This window comes from Triturus cristatus, chromosome 4_2 (genome assembly GCF_964204655.1).
Source record: "Triturus cristatus chromosome 4_2, aTriCri1.1, whole genome shotgun sequence".
Lineage (NCBI taxonomy): Eukaryota > Metazoa > Chordata > Amphibia > Caudata > Salamandridae > Triturus > Triturus cristatus.
Window position 1 is genome coordinate 16,205,272 of NC_140586.1, and position 22,975 is coordinate 16,228,246.

The following is a 22,975-nucleotide window of genomic DNA, read 5'->3' on the forward strand; positions in this document are numbered from 1 at the left end:
ACGGACACAGAATAGTATAATTGAGGTAGGTTAGTTAGTTAGATGTCTGAATCCGACCCGACATGTATGCTGCCACAGACGCTGTCCGAGGCGCTGTCTCAGACCTTGCAGGTGCCAGAGACCCTGCTCGAGAGACCGAAATACTGATCGATAATCCAATCATCTAGAAGGGGAATTGCAGAGGAAAGATCGAGGGGAGTAGTACCAGAGAGGGGTGCGACGCTGGCGTTGCACTTAGAAGAGGTCACCTTCCCAGTTCTGAACTTGTCCTGATCCTGTCTTCCACCTGTCCCGGGGGACTCCGTCTGGCCCATCTTCAAGGAGTTGGGTTCATCTATCCTGCTCTCTTCTTCTCCCTTTACAGGTACTGTCATCATAATATTGTATTGAGACTTATTATTTGAACTAAACTTGATTTCTTTCCTGAATGAAACTCGATGTTAATATGTATTTGATCCTTGACTCACAACATTATTGATTAGATAAAAATGTTAAAACTCTTTGAGTCTGTGATTATTGGAGAAAACCTTAAATGTTAATTTTTGCCTATACTACTAGCAACTAGATTCATTGACCAGAGGAAATTTATTGACAAGGAGATTGGAATGGTAAGATTTGGGTAAAGCTAAAATCTTGCGGGTAAAACAATATTGACTCCGGCGGTATTGCTAGCTTATTGTATGAATGTTTATGGGCCCAGGTGAGTATATGGTGTGTGTGTAAACCAGAGCTGGTAATCCGCTGGATCAGTAGAAGCGTCAGCTGAGTTGTTGCTCTGATTCAGACAAATGGATTTTGTTCACGTCAGTCACCCCCAAGAAGGAACACAAACACCCAGGCTGCTTTCTGTGTACATCATTGTTTGTTTTGAAAGGAGTGATTTTCTGTAGACATGCCTACTGGTTATGTGCACTTACGGTGTAAAGAGAATATCAATCTTACTTTCCCCGCACACTACATTTCAAGTCTGTAAGGAGTGTCTTCAGTAGAGACCTGAGGGTCCAGCCGTTCAGAAGGGAGGAGTTTTATATTTCTTAAAAGTATCGTGATGGCATTCTAATGAACTAACATTTTATGAAGAACGACGTTTTTGTGGAAAATTTAGAAAAATAAAAAACATTGGCAGGCTCACTTGTGCAGCGTGGACGATTGTACAGAACCCATGGAAGGCAGCGAGCTGGCCCAGTAATAGACCCCTCGGCAGGCCGCAGGAAGAAAAGCGCTGTCCCAGTCGGTGTTCGCGGCACCGCCTCTCTCTTCAGGCTTTTAGATGCTGCGTGAACCGTGGAAACGATAAAGGGAAATGCCAGTTGCGGCTTAAAGCAGGTCAGCCCCTCAGCTAATGCGGCCTTTGAGACTTACGGAGTGACAGCTATGCCCTTGGTCCGGTAAGTAACTTACGTCCAGTCACACAAATGCATGACTGCTTGGAAAACATTGGGGACAAAATACTATTTTTAACATGTGAAAGTGAACGTGATAGTATGAATGTGCCCTTGTGTAATGCACCTGGTGCTCATGTAAAGCACTCCAAACCCTTCGGGCCAAGTGAGCGCTACATAAAACTGCAAAACAATTGTATATAGTTAGGTCTTCCACTGTAGCTGCCATGCTTCCAGGGTCAGTGTGTGATGTTATGTTAGTTTGTATGTTGTTATGTCCCGATATCATCTGTGTTATCAGACCGACTGTGCTGCTGTGAGTAATCAAAGGTATGTACTGTTTGCTGACATAGGATTTAAAAACCGTGGTTTAGAGAATTCAAATAGGTGTAAGGTGTTGCACATGTTTATGCCCCCTGGTGGTTGGGTTCTCGTTGAGTGTAGTTTTACATGTAGAAAACGTTTGAATACCTTTCCCGGTCAATTTCAGTATTGGCGTCTAGTTTAACGGCTTTCAGAAGGTTCTTAAGAGCATGCTAGTTAGGCTCTTGAAACCTTCCTTTGACCATACCAAATCCTCCCATTTTAAACTTTCATAGTCTCTTGTACTGTGCGAGTGACTTTAACGTAACACATTTTGTACGCGTTTTTTATTAAGACAGAGCGCTTGACGGATTAATCTGCGCTTACAGTTGTGACAAATCATAGGAGGCATCTCAGGGGCATCAAACTGAACTGGTCGGGACTCGGTGGTGTAGTTATCCACATAAATCATGTGAACACTTTGAACGCTGCAAGTGCGGTTGTCATGGGGATATAAACACTTAAAAAGACTGACGGGGGCACAGAAAAGTGATGCTACTCTGGGCGCAAAGTTCAGTTGCAGACTAGGAAGGGTGTGTAGTGGTGATCAGAGATACATGTAAACACGAGATGCCCGGTAGCCCTGTGCAGGGCTGTGCAAAGTGATATGATCAAGTTGGAGGAGTCAGACCCTTATTCTGTGGGAAATACACAGATCGCACGTTTGACATGGCATCGACAGACTGGATTAAATTGACTGGATAGGCCTTTTGGTCAGTCCAACTACCCATTTGTGCAGAGTGTGTTCTTTTGTACAAGAAATACCCAGGCACATGTCTGTAGAGAGTGGCAACCATAGTGGTCTTGCCACTAAAGATGAGAAGGAGCAAAAGGACGGGCAGGGGAGACCCGGTTTTCAGCGAATTATCAGACTGGATATAACTGTTTTCTCTGCACTTCTGTCTATGAATTTAACTGCAGCACAGCATTGGAGATGTTTTCCCGTTCATTGGTGGTATTTTAGTTTGCTTAAAACGCCCTCTTTGTGTTTTTTTTATATAGCTTAAGCAGGCTGTGTATCCGGATCAAAGATCTGGCAGATACTCTTGCACTGGGTGGTTGTCAGAGCTTGGCACCCAGCCGGCCTCCTGCGAACTGGCATGACCCTGCCCTTGGGCGAGATGGGCAGGACCAAGGTCTGACAAGGCACCTTACACACTGAGTTGGTTTATATGTGGGCCAAGTCCAGCAGGCTTTCTATCCTGTACACCGTGTACGACACCAGAGGTAAACTTGCAGGAAGTGCACCTGTGCAGTGCTTATGAGAAACAAATTCCTTGGGTGCCGAATGAGATGGCTCATGGAGAGACAGTCCGAAGCTCCGATAAGGTGCTGGAAGAGCATCCCATAACATGGCATAGCACAAAACGACGCCCCCATTTGTAAACTATAGGGAGGAGCTACCGCAAATAGAATAGCTAATTCAGCATATCCAATGCACTACCCTATTTCTCACCCTATACTTCTCTCAATATATCTTCTAACCCAACTTTATGACTCATCTCAAACTTCTTTCTACTACTCTTTCCAATGCACTACCCTACTTCTCACCCTATACATCTATCAATATATCCTCTACACCTACTATCATTTATCCCAAACACCATACCACTGCTATATGTATATGCAAACCTCTGTCTTTTTTCAATCCCTCTACTACCCATCTCAATCCAAATAACCGACTAACATATGATCCACCACTCAAATTACTTTCATATTTCACTATACTAATTCACCACTATACCTTTAATGGGTTCCGGAGTAGCGTGCTACTTGCCACCCTAACTGGGGTAACAAGTGGTATATAAATGCAAACCTTTTTTCCCTCTTCTATCCCTCCGCTATTCTTCTTAATCTAACTGACTAATATCCACCACTCAAAATATTTTTATATTTCTCTTTACTAATTCACCACTAATCCTTTATGGGTTCCCTAATAACATCAGGGGTAACAAACGCTATATAAATGCAAACCTTTTTCCCTCTTCTATCCCTCCGCTATCCTTCTGAATCCAAATAACTGACAAACCTATCCACCACTCAAATTACTTTCATATTTCACTATACTAATTCAACAGTAATCCTTCTTGGGTTCCGGAGTAGCGTGCTACTTGCCGAAAAAGCGCCTCATCAGGGGTAGTAAGCGTATATAAATGCAATTACAATACAATACAATGTTGCGTTAAGTGCCATAGTACTTTGGGGTAGGAAAAGTGCAATTTTGAAGGATCTAAATAATTTCTCAAAATACTGTACGTCTCAAAAAATCTAAATAAATTATAATATTAATTTGTTTTGTGGGTGGGTCTGGAAATTGTTGTCTTTAAACCTTACTGCCTTTGTTATATTGTTTCATAGAGGGATTTATTCAATTCTAGCCCCCACCTTTTAGGCTTTCAAATTAACAGTAACTTTCCGTTCAATCCTTGCCTCTTTACTGATTTGGCTTTGCCCTAACGCCACAATGTAACTTTTTACCGCCCTCACCCCTTTGTTCTACTTACACATTTTACTACGAAAATACACATTTTTGAATTTTCCTTTTTTTTTTGTTGCTGTTATGAATGTTTTTTTAAACTTTCACAAAATATGAGTTTTCTTTTCAATATCTGTCTTTCGGATAGTGTTTTTTTCCTATAATAAAATTAGTATCAATTTGAAGAGATCCGTGAACATTCAGCACCTAGAGAAAGGTATAACTGCATCCACAGGAATTATGCGGCAAGAGAGGAGCAAATTATGAGGCAAGGTAGACTAAATTATGCAGGAACAAAACGCAAGTTATGCTGCATAATGCTGCAATTTATTTTTATAGTATCACTTTAATATTTTGTCATCATCATCATCATAGTCTTTATTCGAAGATTCAAATTCATAAAAGACACAAATATCACAAAAATACAATTACAATAAAAGCATCGTAATGGATGCAGAGACCGTAACATCCATCATATAAAAAATATTAAAATATGAATATAAAAAGACATTAAACAATAAATCCAACGACTAGATGGTGAAATAACATAGAAAATGCAGAGAATTAAAAAGCAAGAAAATTCCATGGCCCTACCATGCAAAAGCTCGGTAGGAAACTAACAAAGTGAGCGTGTGAGTTTATTCCTTAAATACCATGCCCAGCCCAGATATTTGGCAAGACCGACAGGAATGATCGGTAGGGTATTGGTGCGTAAAATCCTTAAGGCCACAAGACTACTCCTTGTGCCCAAAACTTTGCACAGTGGCGACAACCAGATACGTCTGAGATCAACACAAGCGGGGCAGACAAACAGGAAGTGACCAATTGATTCAGTCTGCATGCCACATGCAGGGCATATATCACTACCTGCACTTGACCACCTACTTGTAAGGGACCTGAGTGGCAAAGAACCTGCTCGTAACTGGAAATATAATTTCCTGTCACTTGGTTTAGTAATCAAGTCCCAATAGGTTTCCAGAACTGGAGTAACCTTTACCTCCAGGTACCAATTAGTCATCCAAGAACAATTGACTTGGCTCCAAGACTTGTAATCAATATGTTCCCAATATAACGTTTTCAAGGCACTCTTGGAAGGGAATGTCGCAGACATTCGATCGCTCCACAGCCCCACCAAACCCAAGTCTACAAGGGCCGCACGAAGCTTCCTCAGCCAACCGATCTTATGGGATGTATCAGACTTAATAACATCCATAAGCCCCCTGGCATAGGAGGAGAGCTCCGGAGTAGACCACAACCTCCGCCAGGTTAAAACCGGACGGAGATTGGCTAGTTCCAGGATAGCTCTCCTACCTAGGTCATATCTTAGAGGAACCAAAGGAGTACTCTGTGGAAGGCCTATAATACTGCGTAGGAATTTATTTTCGACTACCGTTAATAGGCTTAACGAGTCGAAGCCCCATAACTCTGCCCCATACAAGGCACAGCTTAAAGCCTTTGCCTCATAAACTTGAAGCACATGTTTAATCGGTTTGGTAAGCGAAGTTTTAAACTCGTTGAGTAGGACCCCAGTAATCTGCCGAAATTTCAAGGAGGTCATCATGACATGCTTACTCCACTTGGTGTCGTTAGTTATGTGCATACCAAGATATATAAAGCTGTTGACCTCCTCTAGTGGCTGGGCATTCATAAAGAACTTCCTCACTCTGTAACTAGGGGGTGGATTAAAAACCATAAGTTTGGTCTTGGATACATTTACTTCCAAACCCTGGGCGAGGCAAAAGTCATCAAAGACAGACAGGGCTCTTTGCAGACCACTTGGCGTTTTAGACACAATAAGAGTGTCGTCCGCAAACATCAATATTGGGGTAACTATCCCTGCCAACTTAGGAGCGTCTGTAGAGACACTAAGCATACGATCTACGATCCCATTTATATACAAGGAGAAGAGCGTCGGGGCCATGGTACAACCTTGGCGTACGCCGCGCTCAACAGGGAACTCAGGAGTAACTTCATCAAAACCTCCCCATTGGACTTTAGCAAAGTTGGACTCGTGTAGTCTCATAACCAGGGTCAAAACTTCCGGAGGAAGCCCCAGCTTTGCTAGGACACGCCACAGCCTTGAGCGTGGAACTAAGTCAACGGCAGCTCTTAAGTCAACAAAAGCAACACAGAGACTGCCTTTCCCCAGAGTCACAACCTTCCAATATAATTGGATGAAGCGAAAAACCTGGTCCACTGTGCTAATGGATCTACGAAAACCAGCTTGAAATGTAGACAAGACCCCGTTATCCTCTTCCCAATCTAGTATTAAATTCAGGACCATCCTCCCGATGATCTTCTGAATTGTATCTATCAGACTAATCGGTCTGTAGTTACATGGGAGAGCCTTGTCTCCTTTTTTGAAAACTGGAATAATAGCACCCCCCCAGCATTTTGGTACGGGGGAACCTTCAGCCACTGCGTTAGCCACTAGTGCAATGTACTTACTCCAGCAGGTTCGATTCTGGAGAAAGACATCGGACGGAACCCCGTCAGATCCAGGTGCACGTCCAGTAGCTACCGAAGCCAAGACAATTTGGACATCTTTGGGGCTGAAAGGACCTTTGCTGTAAAAAACATGTGGGATTGTCACAGAGGGGATATGTAAAAGGCTACAGGCATATTGAGGCTTGAAATACTTAAACCACTCATCCTGTGTCACATAATTTGAAAGAGTGTCAGGCAAGCCAACCCTGTTCCATTTGATAATATTCCAAAACGTTCTAGGATCCTTCCCATAACTTGCTCCCTTCAGGTCTTGCCAGAAGAGCTCATCCCAGTTTTTTTTGGCTTGTACAAGGCATTTTTTTTATGCCTGCCTTGCTATCTGAATGCTACTCCTGTGGCCGTTTGAGAGAGCAGCAGCTAGATTAGCTCTTGCATTTCTGTATTCCCCGTCATACCAGCGGAGCCGCCTAGGAGGAAGCTTTTTATTTTTAGTGACTGGCTTTATAAAATATCCCTTTAATCCTTCAAAAAATAATTCATGAACGCCGGTTACTTGAGTCAGACCTTCACCAGAGGCCGCTACAACCTCTAGATGCAAGATAACTCTAGCCAACTCGGCGTCAATTTTTGCTATGGACATATCATTAGTTGCCACCTCCCGCCACCTGAGCCTACGCATGTTATTAGTGGGAACGACTTCTGGCGGATTAAGTTCAATTATATCAGCTACAACAGAAGTACCACTCCACCAAAGGTGAGTGACACAAATAGGATTATGGTCGCTCTCAACTCTGGGTTCCACCACCATATCTTTGATGGAATGCCATAAGTTCTTACAGCAGAGGACATAATCAATCCTACTTTTAGAGCGGCCATTATCAAAAGTATTAGCACCCAACTTATCCCCTTGGGTTCTGCCATTCAGAGCCCTAAGACCGTGCTCATAACAAAGGGAGTTTATCTGGACTATGACCTCCGACCATCGTTTAATTGGAGGGAGAGCCAGACCTGGAATATCCCATAGGCGATCCTCCTCAGGATCAAGTCCCCATTCTGAAGCCGAGGCTAGTAGGGGTTCGAACGTAACGTTAAGATCTCCCGCAATGATCGTGCCCTTCATACTACAATAGGTATCCATAAGGGAATCCAGAGTGACCAGGACTTGCGACCTTTTCCCCTTTGTCCCTCTGAGATAGAGGTTGAAAATAACCAGGTCCCGCTTTGAGGCCAAAGGCAGCCTAATTAGTTGAATATCCAGGGACCCGGACGGCAACTCGCTGGCCTTGGGAAATAGAGCCTGACGAGCCCAGGTAGTTAGGCCACCCATAGGACGGCCTTTGAGGCCCTTAGATGCTGGGACATGGAAGTTTAAGTAGCCTGGCAAGAACAAAGGCTCGACGGACCATGTCTCCTGAAATAAGCAGACGTCAAAGTTACCTATGAACTCTACCCATGCGGGAGAATCCATCTTCGCCCTGAGGCCAGCAACATTCCAGGAGATCAAGGATCCAAAGCTAAATCCCAACAACCTATTCTGGGCAGCAAAACAAGATGTGACTTCCTGTGAACTTACAGGCCGTATAGGCAAATTTAAAATGTTTCCCTTAGGAGGGGAGGGAGTACTAAACTGAACCAGGGGAAGAACATCTTGGTGATCCAGTGACTTATCAACAGTAAGGCAAACACCCCCGGTAGCTGTTAGACTAAGATGACTTAGTTCCGGTCAATCTATATCTTCCAAGTTTCGCACACCATTATTACTATTGGAAGACAGAGCAAGAGACCCGTAGTTAAATCCTCTCCCCAACCAGGCGTGGCCCCTCCTATCCTCATGGGTAATGGGTTGCATATAAAAGAAGTGTAAATCATGCACCTGGATCCCCGAATGAGACCAGAAAGGAGCATGATCACATATAAAACTGGCAACACGGCTGTCTTTGAAGTTGATGATAATAGAATCACCCAAAACATCTTTGGGTCGTGATCCTACCCAGCTAACCCTTCAAACAAACAAGATTTTCCCATCCATGTTATTGGGGATAGGCGTGTTCTTGTTTAGCCAGTGGATTACTTTGTTCTGAAGTTCTTCAAAGGATTCAGGTTTTGAACTTTTTGGTTCGGGGACACCAGTTAATACCACCACATAAGGAAGAGACTGGGGTGGTAGATGGATATGGGCCAGGGAAGAATGAGAAGTACTTTCAATGGGTCCAATTCGAATGTCAACTTTAGTGTGATCAACCCCTGAGTCAATAGTTGTCTGGGGAGCCTTCTTAGTAGGTGCACAATTTTTATCCCTTAGCTTTGAAGGATCGAGGCCCGAACTAACAAGTGTTGGCACAGGGTGTTTACCAGAAGGATCAGGGGCAACAGATGGAGGGGTAACTGAGGATATAGAACTAAGGTTATCGCGAGCTTTTGTAGTAAGTTTAACTACATTCTTTAGTGAACAAAAGTTGTCAAGAATAGTCTGTTCTAGATTGTCAACTTTTTCGCTAACCAATTTAATTCTTTCCAGGAGGGGCAGCATTAAGGATCGAACCACCTGCTCAATCAAGGGAAGCATATAATTGGCTTGTGGCCGATCCGGTGGGCTATTAGAGGCCTCGCCAGAGGCCGGACACTCTTCATGGAGGGGGGTGACAGGCACAGACACATTTTTAGAGGTTTTAGGGATTTTACTCTGTCTTGTACCTTGGGCGTCCACACCTCTCTTCCTCTTCGGAATAACTAATCTAGGTGCTTTGGTTGCTTTATTGTTAGCCCTAGTTAGCGGAAGGGTAACTACAGGGCTTTCAGGGCCCTCGATAAGATGGGGGGGATTGTTAACTTCAATGGCGCTGGTACTTTGCAAAGATATAATAGAACTAGGATCAGGGGTTCTATGCTGTAGCTGATCGCCACAGATTTGGTCAACTGACCTAACTGGAGACTTAGCCCGTGCCAATGCGCCAATTGATGACCACCTGGTATACATAGGCTCAACAGAGAGACGGCGTTCAGTGATAGAAATTTCATGTTCAAGCACGGAAACAGCTCTAGTAATGAACTGATCCAGAGTACCAGTCACTGAAGCAGTCCCCGTTGCGCGCTTACCTTTCCCTGCCATGTTACAACATACACGGGAATGAGCAACAGTGTAAATACAGTAATTGAATACTCAACTTCGGTCGCGACAATCCACAAGTCTTACTAGTCTTACTTGTCAGTTACGTAAGCTCAGGGGAATGGCCCAGCCCAGCCTCTGTCAGCCCCTGACGGCCACAGACGGTCCCGCCCTTGTCCCGGGCTTCGCCCGGGCTCGTTCCCGCGCGCGTTCCGCACTGCGGAATCAGTAAGGATAGATATAGAGGCAGAGGGCGGGAGGCCGAGTAAGGCGGGCCAAGCCACAGGTGGAAACAGCAGAGGGCGCCTGGGTAATGGAGTCTTTCTCCCTTCCCCGCAGCAACGGCCAGAAACAGCAACGGAGGTTCAGCGCAGGCACAGAACCACAAGTAGTCACACTGCTGGATACAATGTTGCAGCAAACATCAAAGGTCTTTCAAAGACGAAGCGGGGCCCGCGCCAGCGGGTTCCGCGAGGTTATTTGTAGAGGCAGAGGGCGGGAGGCCGAGTAAGGCGGGCAAAGCCACAGGTGGAAACAGCAGAGGGCGCCTGGGTAATGGAGTCTTCCTCCCTTCCCCGCAGCAACGGCCAGAAACAGCAACGGAGGTTCAGCGCAGGCACAGAACCACAAGTAGTCACACTGCTGGATACAATGTTGCAGCAAACACCAAAGGTATTTCAAAGACGAAGCGGGACCCATCTTTACACGTTAACCCTATCTGGGAAAAGGTTTCACATCATTAGTTCAAGATTAACACCCAGACTCATTGATAAGCAATTTAAAAGTGACCAGTCAAAATTTTCAATGGTCTTTCAATTGCTCGGCAACACATGTTGCAGCCTCCTGAGTAATTTTTAATCCATTTGAACTAGAAACACAATTCTTTTGTTAAAATCTATAGATTATGAAGTAGATGATGAATTATATGGCAAATGTAGCTAACCTGTAACTATGAGGAAAACTCTGGAGATTACATAAGTTCAGTGGCATTAAGTATACCCAACTGAAAAGGGTAGATGGTAATACAGCTGTGCTCATCACCAATGTGGTCACATCAGGTGTATTGTTGTGAAGGCTCAAAGGGCCATATGTATCATGCATTTTATCGGACGCTAACAGCCCGATTCACAGAATCGGGCTGTTTGCGACTGGTAAAATGCATTTTGGTATCTCTGTCATATTGGTTTACTTCAGGTCTTCAAGCACAATTTCTTTTCTGTGCCCTTTTAAAAAATTGCAATCCCTCAAACTCACGCTCTCCTCCTCTTCTACGGGTGTCTTCTGCGTACAAAGGGGCTCCTTTATGCGACTGTGGCCTGCTCTCTCCTTCTTTCTCACACACTCTTTCTGCTCCTCTGTCTGGAGTTCATTCACCACTTCCTGCACAAACTACCTATCTCTCTCTATCTTCCTTTTTGTCTATTATGTGCAGCTCTCACTCCTATCTGTTCACCATACCACATAATTTCACTACACAAATACACTACACACCGCACAGTTCCAACCCACATAATTCCACAGCTAAAAATTCCAGTTAAACCCACAAAAATCCACACCAAACCACATGCATCCACTCCACTACAGAGCAAAACACATTGGTAAAAGGCATTGTCATTTACAATGCCAATAGCTTTAACTCTGACAAATGCGAGACCGATGCATTGCAAATGCTTGTTTTATTATTCCATACACTAAAGGCCTTTCCACCCGCCGCCATGTAGTTCTGTTAGTCTCCTTCTCTCCTTCTCTTCTGCTATCTACTGCTTTCTGCTTCATGAGGTCGCTTTTCGGTCTGTCGCCTGAACTTCGCCCCTTCTACGGGGTTTTGGCTGTGGCTGTTTGGCAGCTTCTGGGGTTCTCTGGGCTGCCGATCCTGCCCAAATGTTTGGCTTGTTCTTCTGCTTTCTCGATGACAGTCTCTGCTGGTGGTAGAGGTGCCATTTTGTCTGGGCAGTTGGGTTTCAGACTGCTCCTTGCTCCCATTTTCCTGTCCTGTTTCTTGTCGGGTTGTTACATTTTTTTGGGAGGGGGGGGCATTTCTGCCCTCCCTGCAGGTTTATCGGGGGGTTATCTTGTCCCCGCTGTTGGCTCCTCCTCTGGGTTGTTTGGGGGTCCAGGGATTGATGGCTACCACTTCCTTGGTGGTTCCTTGAGCTCTTTTCCATCTGCCCTCTTTCTTCCTTTTTCTGTTGTCCCATTGCGATCCCGCCCTTGGGGGTTTCTTCTCCCCAATGCCCTTCTCCTGCTCTGATTTAGGTTTTGGGTTGGTGGCTGTTATATCCCACCTTGGTGTGGAGGGGTCAGTCCCTCCTCCCACGTCCATTGTTGGTTTCCACTGTTGTTGGACTGTGAGGATTGGGGGACCCCTCGGGGAGTTTTAGTGGCGGTGGGCCTCTGGTCCCTGTGATCAGGTTTATTCCTCTCCTTAGTGAGAGTTGCCTGGTCTTCGGGAGACAGCCTTGGTGTTTCAGGGTCTGGTGCAGGGGACAATTCCACTGTTCTGTCCTGGCCTTCGGGTGGAGCTCGTTGATCTTTAGAGGTACAGGGATTGCGCAGTGCACCCCTCATTCTTCTATGATGTCCCTGTTTTGTTCTTTGGAGTTGCTGCCTCTTCTGGCATGGGGGCTGTTTTCATGCGGGTTCGCCTGTGTTCTCATGCCAGCTGTTTGCACAGCTGCCAACTCTGCTATGTCTTGGCCAATCAGGTTTGTTCCTCTTCGGGTCTTTCTAGCTCCTGTTTTGGGGGTTCGGTGGCTGGGTCTCTTTTCTTCTCCCCCTTTGCCCTGTTTCCAGGGTTCTTTTTTGGGGGTTGTTTGTCCTCGGTATTGGTTTCCTTCTTTTCCCCTTGTATGAGTGTGCAGCTGTCGGTTGGGGCAACTCTGGTGTCTGTTTTTGTTGGCCCCTTTTTGACCTCTTCGTTTTTGTTTCCTCTGTTGCTCCTGTTGTCCTTAGGGACCATTGTCGGGTTTGTCCCTGCTTTGTTTCTGTGCTGTCTTTCCCCAATCTTGGTCCATTGCATTTAGTGGCTTGGCTCTTGGGAATGTTGCATTGAAGTCTTGGAAGCTCTTCTCTGTTGGCACCAGGTGTTCGGTGGTTCAGTTGGAATTCTACTATTGCATCTTTTGTGGCAACGGGGGTTCTTTTTTGTGCAGTGGTGTGTGGTTCATGGGGATTTTGGGGGCTGTTCTTGTTGCTTCAGCCTTACGCTCTTGGTTGCTCTGTGGGCTGCTTTTATCTGCTTATCAGGGCTCAGGCACTCTTCTGGGTGCATGCCTCTTTGGTGGGGTGTTTATTCTGGGGTCTTGCCTTCCTCACTAATTTCTCCAGTTGTTGTTCCACCCTGGGAATTGCCTCCTGTTCTTCAGGGTGTCCGATTTTTCCTTTTTTCTCTTGTGCTGGGTTTGTTGCAAGTGTCTGTTTGCTGGCTTTATGTTGGCTTTTCCTTCGGCTCTGGGTTTGGGAGAGTTTGGGGCTTTACTGGTGTCCTGTACCTCTTTACAGCTTTTGCCTGGTAGGTTGATTCTGTTATTGGGTCCGGCCTTGGTTCTTCCAGTAGTTTGGAAGTCTTTTCTGTCAGGAGATTCTTCCTGTTTTTCCTGGTAGGGGTGTTGGTCAGTTCCTCTCATCTCTGGTTGAACAGCGGACTCTTATGTTATGTTGCGCACTTCGGTTTTTGCTTTTCTCCTGTTTTTCTTTTAGGGCCCGGAAGCCCCTTCTCCTCTCACTGAAGGGGTGTGGCTGACTTTTTGTCAGTCTTCTGGCTCTTTGGGTCTGGCTCCTCCTGTCCACGTTCAGTGGCACTCTCTCTGTTTTGCTTCCCCTTTTTGGCCTGTGCTGAGGGAGTTTTCTCTCCAGGGGATCTGTCGGACGGCATCTTGGCTGTCACCTCCCTGTTTTGTTTGGCGTTTTTAACTGAAGCTGTTGCATGCTTTAATAGCTGCTTTTGCTGTGAGTTTTGGGTCTGCAGTCCTTTCAGGAGCTTGTTCTTGCAGTGGGGTTCCCTGCTGTGACAACCTTCTTTTTTTGTTTCGGCTTCTTAAGTCCTCATGTTTTAATGACTGGGACAAGTAGGACCTATGAGGGGGTAATGTCCGATTACTTACCAGTAGTCTTCATTACTCCGATTAAGGTCCTCCTCATCCCAGCAATGTTCCCTGCCTCCCCCTCTTTTGTTGTGTTTGTTCTTGTTACTAGGAGGCATGGAGGCGGGTGGGAGGGGCCTTTATTCTATAGCAATAAAAGAAATACTAGCATGTTAGAGTGCGAGGCAGGACCGCCTCATGTTGTAATGACTGGAAGGAGGGGGACCTTATCGGGGTAATGAAGATTATCGAAAAGTAATGGAACATTCACTCTGGTTCACTCAGTGCTATTCCAGCCTGTGAGAAGTTGGCCTGGCATATGCTGTCCACTAGTTATAGGGGACACCTTGCACCAGTCCAATTCGACTCTTAAGGTGATAGGTTAAAAGACAACCTTTAAAGAAAGTTATCCAAGTGGTAGCTGTGGAGAGCAGCCTTCAGGCTAAGTCTTGAAGGAGTGTTAAGATTAGTGTTTTACCATGGATAACCTCTTGAATGACCAAATGAAAGAGTAGTCCACACAGGTATATATTCAAAATATATGTATTTATTCTAAGAACAAATCCCACTAGTCTCTTGTGAGGCTGGAGGTAAAGATGCAATTCAATAAAGCATTTAAACAACAATAAATAGTACTGGAATCACAGGGCCCCAGGGGGGGACCAAACCATATATTTAAAAAGTGGTATAAGAACCACAACAGTTCTGCAGACAGTGCCTAGGGCACTTAGGGTCGCTGGCCCCTTACGAAACCACCCAAGGTAGTGAGGAAGGGGACCCACGGGAGACGGGTGCAGTGTTTAAACTACAGTCGGGATCTCTATTAAACCCTATGGGAAATGTCGTGGTTGGAAATTACAAGAATTTGGACACTTCTAGCAGGAGGTCAAGTTCAGGAGCTTAGCGTTAAGCTTTTGGAGGGCCCACACCCACGACAGTACCGAGGTACCACTGTTACCTGCCCCAGGGAAGCCGGGTGCATAGGTCATTTTCGATGTCGGGTCGCGATCTCGTTTTCAATGGAAAAAGGTGAAGAACTGCTGCTGGCGTGAAGCGTCGTCGATGTCGTGCAGATTGAAGATGTAGATCTTGAAGGGAAGGACCTGAAAGCAGAGGGGACAGAGTCTGGGCCGCTAGCCAGTGACCAGGGAGCTCAGGAGAAAGAGCCCTTCAATGTTGGGTGCTTCCAGGTTAAAGATGGGTAGCTTGGATCAGCAGCCACGAGGTCCAGGAGGCTTCAAGGAAGGCCAGCTTCTGGAGGGCGACTGTCCCATGAAGGATGAAGGCCGCTGCGGTGTTAGTGTCCAGATTGGATCCACTAAGCCTGCAACCGCAACCCACGCAAGGATCACAAAACAGCTACGGTGCAGACCCACGAGGTCTGAGCAAGTTCTCCAGCGAGGAGATGGTAGAGCAGGCCTGGAGCAACCAGGAGAGCCCTTTAAAGTAAAGATTGACCTCCGCTAGGGCCCACCAGTCGAGAGACAAGGGACCCCGCGGGAGGCAGCAATTTGGAGTGCATAAAGATGAGCCCACGGGTCACCGGAGCGGGCTGGAGCGTCGTCCTTTGGCACAAAAAAAGCTGAGGGATTGGCTCAATGATGGGCCAAAGCACAACTTCCCCACTGGTCGGGGTCGTGTGCTGTGCAAGAGGTGGCCGGTGTCCTGGGGTATTGGGAATCTCGGCACCCACGGGGTCCACTGTGCTGAGCTTGGCTGTGCACACTCACTGGCCTCTGGGATGCTTGGAAACCCACCTCAGGGTAGGTAGAAGTCTTCGATGTCCGTAGGAGCAGCGGAGTTCCAACAGCAGGGGGGTAACTCTTTTACCCCAAGGGAGATTTCTTCATTCAGCTGTGTGGCAGCTCGTCGAAGGTTCAAGTTTTTTATGTCCAAGATTAGTCTGAGGCTCTGGGGACCCTGCACCCACCTTTATCCAGAGATTAGGGGCGTGTCTGAACCAGAGCCCACCAATGAGAGTTCAGGCGGAAAAGGGTGGCTACACCCTCTCCCCTTTGTGTGTTTTCCCGCCTGGGCAGGGGACAGGATGCCCCTGAACCGGTTTGAGGCGGTGTATGCAGAAGTAGGCACTGGAGAAGCCTATGTGCAAGTTTGAAAGACATCCTATGGTGCACCCACCCAGTTCCAATCCACATAGTCTGTTTGGGGAGGTGGGAACACCTCCCTGCAACAAGATCCCTATTGTCCAGCTGCCGTGGCTGGAGTTCTGCCCATCAACAGGCAGCCAGAGTCGTGTGGGTGGTGGGTAGCATCCATTTTGTACTACTTGTGCACTTTTAAATTGGTGTCTAAAATCTGCCGCTTTTACCATATCACCCCTCTAGCAGGGGGGAATCATGCCCTCACTCCCATGGCTGGATTGGGGGTATGATTCCACGATGTTTGACACCAAACATGACATGGTTCTGTGAAGCCACTCTCAAGTTATCGCGATTGTAGGAAGGTGGAATCTGACTATATGGTTGCCCCCAACTTTTTGCCTGGGATTTGAGTGGTTTTTGACTAGTCTGGCTGGGATCCTGCTATCCAGGACCCCAGCCTATCTGCTTTCTCCCTAAAACTAGGTACAAACCAATTGGATACTGAGGATACCCTGACAGTCCCTTGTAGATGGTACCCTAGGTACCCAGGGCATGGGTCCCACAGTAGGCCTACCAGGGCTGCAGCACTTACTGTGCCACCCTGGGACAGCCATACAAATTGACACCACCAGACCACTACTGTAGTCTGGGTAAGGTGGTGCTAGCACCCCTTACAGGGATATAGGTACCCTATATCCCACCCCATTACAACACATATACTCTCATAGGTCACCCCTATAGCAGGCCTTGGTAATCCTACAAGGCAGGGTGCTGAGGTATGTGTGAGGGGGGACCCCTACCTGAGTAGGGCCCCTCTGCAACCTTCGTAAAACCATTGCTAGGTTGTTTGTAGTGTAGCCATACCATATACTCTTAACCGCATTATAAGTCTATCGCGATAACTTGAGAATGGCTACACAGAACCATATCGTGTTTGGTGTCAAACATGTAGGAATCATACCCCCAGTCCAGCCATGGGCATGAGGGTACTATTCCCCCCTGCTAGAGGGGCGATATGGGAAAAGAGGCAGAATTTAGACACCAATTTAAAAGTGCACACGTAGTACAAAATGACTACTACCCGCCACCCACACGACTCTGGCTGGCTGTTGCTGGGGAAAATCCCAGCCTCGCCAGCTGGACAATAGGGCTCCTGTGGCAGGGAGGTGCTAGCACCTCCCCAGACAGGATATGTGGATTGGAACTGGGTGGGTGCACCAAATGTCCTTTCAGAGTTGCACGTAGGCAGCTACAGCGCCTACATTCTGCATACACCGCCTGAAACCGGTTCAGGGGCATCCTGCCCCTCGCCCAGGTGGGAAACACACAAAGGGGAGAGGGTGTAGCCACCCTTTCCCGCCTCACCACACATTGGTGGACACTACTCTGGACACTCCCCTAATCTTGGGGATAAAGGTGAATAACGTGGCCCCAGAGCTTTGGATTAATCTTGAACTTTACAGTCGTAACCTTCGACTTGCTGCTGCACAGCTGACGGAAGAAATCTCCCTTGGGGTAAAGGAGTTACCCCCCTGCTTGGCAGGCACCTGAAACACTGCAAGTGACCCAGTTGGAACTTCGCTGCTCTTTTGGACTTCGTCGACTCCCAGCGCCCTTGAGGTGGGTTTCCTGAGCATCCCAGAGGCCAGTGAGTGTGCACAGCAAGGCTGAGCACCGTGGACCGCATGGGTGCCGAGATCCCCAATACCCCAGGACACCGGCCACCTCTTGCATAGCACACGACCAGTGGGGAAGTTGTGCTTTAGCCCAAACTTGAGCCAACCTTTCAGCAGCAATTGTGTCAAAGACCAGCGCCCTAGCTCACCCCGGTGGCCCGTGGGCTCCCTTTTACGCACGCCAAATTGCTGCCTTCCGTGGTCCCTTGTCTCTCAACTTGTGGGCCCTGGCGGAAGACAATCTTCGCTTTTAAGAGTTCCCCTGGCTGCTCCAGGCCTGCTCTACAGTCTCCTCGAAGGAGACCTCTCACAGACTTAGTGGGTCTGCACCAGTACTGATTTGTTCATCTTGCGTGGGTTGCGGTTGCCAAGGCTTAGTGGATCCAATCCAGACACTAACACTGCAGCGACCCTCATCCGACATGGGACAGTCGCCCTCCCGAAGCTGGCCTTCCTTGAAGCCTCTCGGAGCCCGTGGCTGCAGATCCAAGCTACACCTCTTTCCACTTGAAGCACCCGACATTGAAGGGCTCTTTCCTTTGAGCTCCCTGGTCACTGTGCCGTGACCCAGACTCTGTCCCCTCTGCTTTCAGGTTCTTCTCTACAAGTTCTACAACTTCAATCTTCACGGCATCATCAACGCTTTTGGCTAGCAGCAGTTTTGTAAATTTTCCCATTGAAAATCAGCCCGCGACCCGACATCGAAAACGACCTATGCACCCGGCTTACCTGGGGCAGGTAACAGTGGTACCTCGGTACTCTCGTGGTAGTGGGCTCTCCAAAAGCTTAACTCTAAGTTTTCACCTTTGAACTCCTGCTAGAAATGTCTTTAATCTGTTTAAATCAAACCGCGACATTCTCCATAGGTTATAATAGAGATCCCGATAGCAGCTATTTCCACTGCACGCGCCTCCCGTGGGTCCCCTTCCTCATAACCTGGGGTGGATTCTTAAGGGGCTAGCGATCCTAAATGCCCTAGGCATTGTCTGTAGAATTGTTGTGGTTCTTATACCACTTTTTAAATATATGGTTTGGTCCCCCCCTGGGGCCCTATGATTCCAGTGCTATTTATTTGTATCTATCAATGGTTGTTTGAATTGTAACTTTGCCTCAGCCTCATAAAGAGATCTGTGGGATTCTGTTTAGAATAAATACATATATTTTATATATATACCTGTGTGGACTACTCTTTCATTTGGTTATTCAAGAGGTTATCTATGGTAAAACAATAGGCTTAACACTCCTTCAAGACTTAGCCTGAAGGCTGCTCTCCACAGCTACCACTAGGATAGCTTTCTTTAAAGGTTGTCTTAAACCTAACATCAATAAGAGTCAAATTGGACTGGTGCAAGGTGTCCCCTATAACTAGGAGACAGCATATGCCACGCCAACTTCTCACAGCGATTACTTATAATGCGGTTAAGAGTATATGGTATGGCTGCACTACAAACAACCCAGCAATAGTTTTAATGAAGGCTGCAGAGGGGCCATACTCAGGTAGGGGTTCCCCCTTGTAGCGTCGCGCTACTAATGAAACCACAGACACTCAGGATATTTATCTCTATTCAATGGAGCTTTATTCTCGCGTCTTACACCAGCGCTGTCCCTATTCTAACTGCCCTATCCTCTCCTAACTCCTCCTCTTCCCTTGACCCTCTGGTTCCGCCCTCCCCAGCTACTAGACTGCGGGCTATCTTACATCTCCCCTTTTCTTCATAAAATAACAGAGCAACAGTGCTCTAGTCCATCTCTTCGATGAGTCTCTTGGGTGGCCGGATCTCCCGACGTGGCCGCAGCGGCAGATTCTCGGTGGATGCACTCGCCACTGGCTCTCTTTGCTGACCTCGGTCCCCAGCATCGATAAGGTCATGTTCTTCACCTACCTGTGAGAGGGTCATGTCTTTCCTTGGTCCGTTCGTGTCCTGCGGACACTTCTTGAAATGGGAAGCATTTCTAGTTATTCTGCGCTGCTCAGATTCCGCGGTCAGCATGGTGCCCTTCTGGCGGGTAACTACCAGTGGCTCATCACGGAAACGGGAGTCAGTCTTTTTCCGCTGGTCCTGTTTGACGAGAACGAGATCACCTTCATGCAAGGACGGAGACCTCGCTCTTCTTTTTGCGTCAGCATATGATTTCATTTTGTCTTTGTGATGTGTGTCCGTCACTACCATTTCCTGATGGAGGAGACTTGGTGATACAGCTTGCAAAGCGCCCTCCCAGGTTGGGATGCGGTTCCTCATTGGTCGCCCTAGCATGAGGGTGGCAGGGCATTGTCCAGTAGTCGAGTGTGGTGTTGTCCGGTATGCTCTGAGAACTTCCGTCAGAGCGACCTGGAGTTCTTTCTTCTCGGCGGACGCCTGCTGAAATGTCCTTTTAATCGTGGCCATGAATCTCTCAACGGTGCCATTTGCTTGGGGCCAGAGTGGCGTGACTTTTCGATGTTTGAAATCCATGTGTTTTGCAAAAGCACTGAATTCCTGTCCATTGAATGGGGGCCCATTGTCTGTTTTGACCTCTCTGGGAACACCCCATGTTGCAAATACGTCGTCTAGTACTTTAAGAGTACAAGAGGCGCTAGTAGATGAAATGATTTGAGCTATTGGAAAGCGCGAGTATTCGTCGATTATGACGATCACATATTGGCCAGACTGTAGTGGCCCATAAAAGTCCATGGCGATTTCTTGCCATACTCCACTGGGTAAAGTGGTCATCTGCAGCGGTGCCGGTGGATTGCATTGGCTGGTTAGCTGACAGAGATGACAGTCCTTTAGCGTGGATTCCACCATCTGATCCAGGAAAGGGAACCAGACGCGTTCTCGTAGAGCTCTCTTCGTGGACAGCACCCCTCTATGGCCCTCATGAGCCAAGTCGATGACTCCCTGTCGCAGTTGACTGGGGATGACGAGTCGGTGCCCTCTTAAGATGATTCCATCCGTGGTGACCGAGAGTTCCTCACGTACATGCCGGAATGCCTGCGTCTCTTTCCGGATGGTCGCATCAGCGTCTTCTTCGGGTGTCGTATGTCTCCATTTATTCATGCGGATCCGGTGTACCACTGATTGCAGGATGGCGTCCTGAGCGGTGGCCTCCCGAATGGCTTCCATAGGAATGGCCGGTGGCAGTGCTCGATCAGTCACGAAGTGAATATATTCCTCGGCAATCGATGGACTCGATTCCGCAGATGGTTGAAGGTGACGGGACATATAATCAGCCGGGTTCTCCGCCTTCCCCGGTTTATGAATAATTGTGAAGGTGTACTCCTGAAGTCGGAGACCCCACCTCTCAATCCTCGGAGGCATCTTGGATTTGGGGTTGCCGTATATGGTGAGAAGCGCCTGATGATCCGTGATCAGGGTGAAGTGCTTGCCATAAATGAAAACGTGAAAATGTTCGCACGCCCACACTACAGCAAGACTTTCCTTCTCCGGCTGTGAGTACTTCTTCTCAGGATCCGACAGGCTGCGGCTGGCATAAGCAACGATCCGCCTCTGGTCAGAGTCATTTTCATACTGGGCTAGAATGGCACCTAGACCAACAGGGCTGGCATCGACAGTGATCTCTGTTTTCCGTCTCGGATTGAAATAGGAAAGGCTGTCAGCCGACTCCACTGCCCGTTTTATCTCCTTGAACGCCCTCTCACACTCAGGTGTCCAGTCAAACGGCTGACCGAGCTTGGTCAGGACTCGAAGTGGGTGACTGATGGTCGCGTAGTCCCGGATGTAGCGGGCACAATAGCTGGCCATCCCTAGGAAGGATCTCAAATCATTGACGTCCTGCGGGCTGTTGGTGTTGTTCAATGTCGCAATCTTGTCCGGGTCAGGCTTCATGCCCTCATCAGAGAAGATATGACCGAAGAACTTCAGAGTGGCCTTGTGAAATTCACACTTCTCTTTGTTCAGCGTCAGATTTGCACCCAGTAGAGCATGGCAAACGCGATCAAGAGCGATGTCATGCTCGGTCACGTCCGCTCCATAGACTAGAATGTCATCGCTGTAGTTCAGCGTGTTCGGAATGTGTTGGATGACCTGGCGGATAGCTTCTTGAAAAATCTCCGCGGCGGACGAGACACCAAAACTCAGCCGTTTGTACCGGAACAGTCCTAGGTGCGTGGCGAACGTGGTGATGTAGCGAGACTTGACATTCAGTTCCAACTGGTGATAACCTTTATTCAGGTCCAACTTTGAAAACACCCTTGCGCCATTTAGAGCAGCGATCATATCACTCAAGTGTGGTCCGGGGTGTCGCTCACGTTCAATTGCGGTATTGGGCAAACGCATGTCGACGCACAATCTCACTTTGTTGGGGGTCCCCTTTTTCGGCACGATGACCACTGGTGATACCCATGGCGTCGGGCCATCAGTGCGCTCGATGATGTCCGCTGCAAGCAGTTCTTGAAGTTCCTCCTCAACTGCATGTTGTAGATGATAGGGAACCCGTCGCGGGTGCTGCGCAACAGGCTTGACCTGTTCATTGATGTGCAGCCGAACTTGGCAACCTCTCAGCTTGCCCAGACCATGGAAGAGTTCAGGAAACTTGGTGACATAGTCCTGTGTGTTGTTGATTTTGAAAAGAATCTCCACCAGACGAAGCCGTTCCGCCGTGGGGAGGCTGAGGAGGCAATCAGCCTCAGGCCCTTCGATGACGTGTATGACCGCCGGTATGGTGATGGTGCCGTGCGTGAGCGTGGTGTGAAATTTGCCCAGGCAGGGAAGTGGTTTATCAGACATCCACGTGAACACGCGGACCGGTGCAAACGTCAGTGGAGGCTTCGGAACCATTTTGTCATGCTCTGTAACTGGAATGTAGTTCAGCGACGCACCGCTATCCATGACAAATTTAGTGTTGTGATTCCCCACTTTAATGTCCAGTCGCGGATATTTCTTTAACTGATCGGGGTCTGCAATCATGTTCAGATACTCCACTGTGTATGTGGAGTCTCGGGAGGATGATGAGCTCGAGTCCCGGGATGGGGATCGTCGTTCCCAACATGACCGGCGTGATTCCCGGCTAGAGTGGGATGAGCCTGGGGATCGCACAGTTTCTCCTTGAACAGCCCGTATGTGATGTTTCCGGGTGTCTGATCGGGATGACCTTGTCTGTTCGCTCCGCTTGTTTCGGTGATAGTCCCCACACATGGCTTCAAAGTGATTGGACCGCCCACATTTCCTGCACCGTTGGCCCATGGCCGGACAAGTGCCCACATGGGGATAATCACGTCCACACCGGTAGCATCGCTTAGTCCTTTCTGTCTTCCTATCTCTTCGCCTGAGCTCCCTTCTTCCATATTCCGGATGCCGTTGGTGAGAAGATGTGCTATGTCTCCAGTTGTTCTCCGGCGAG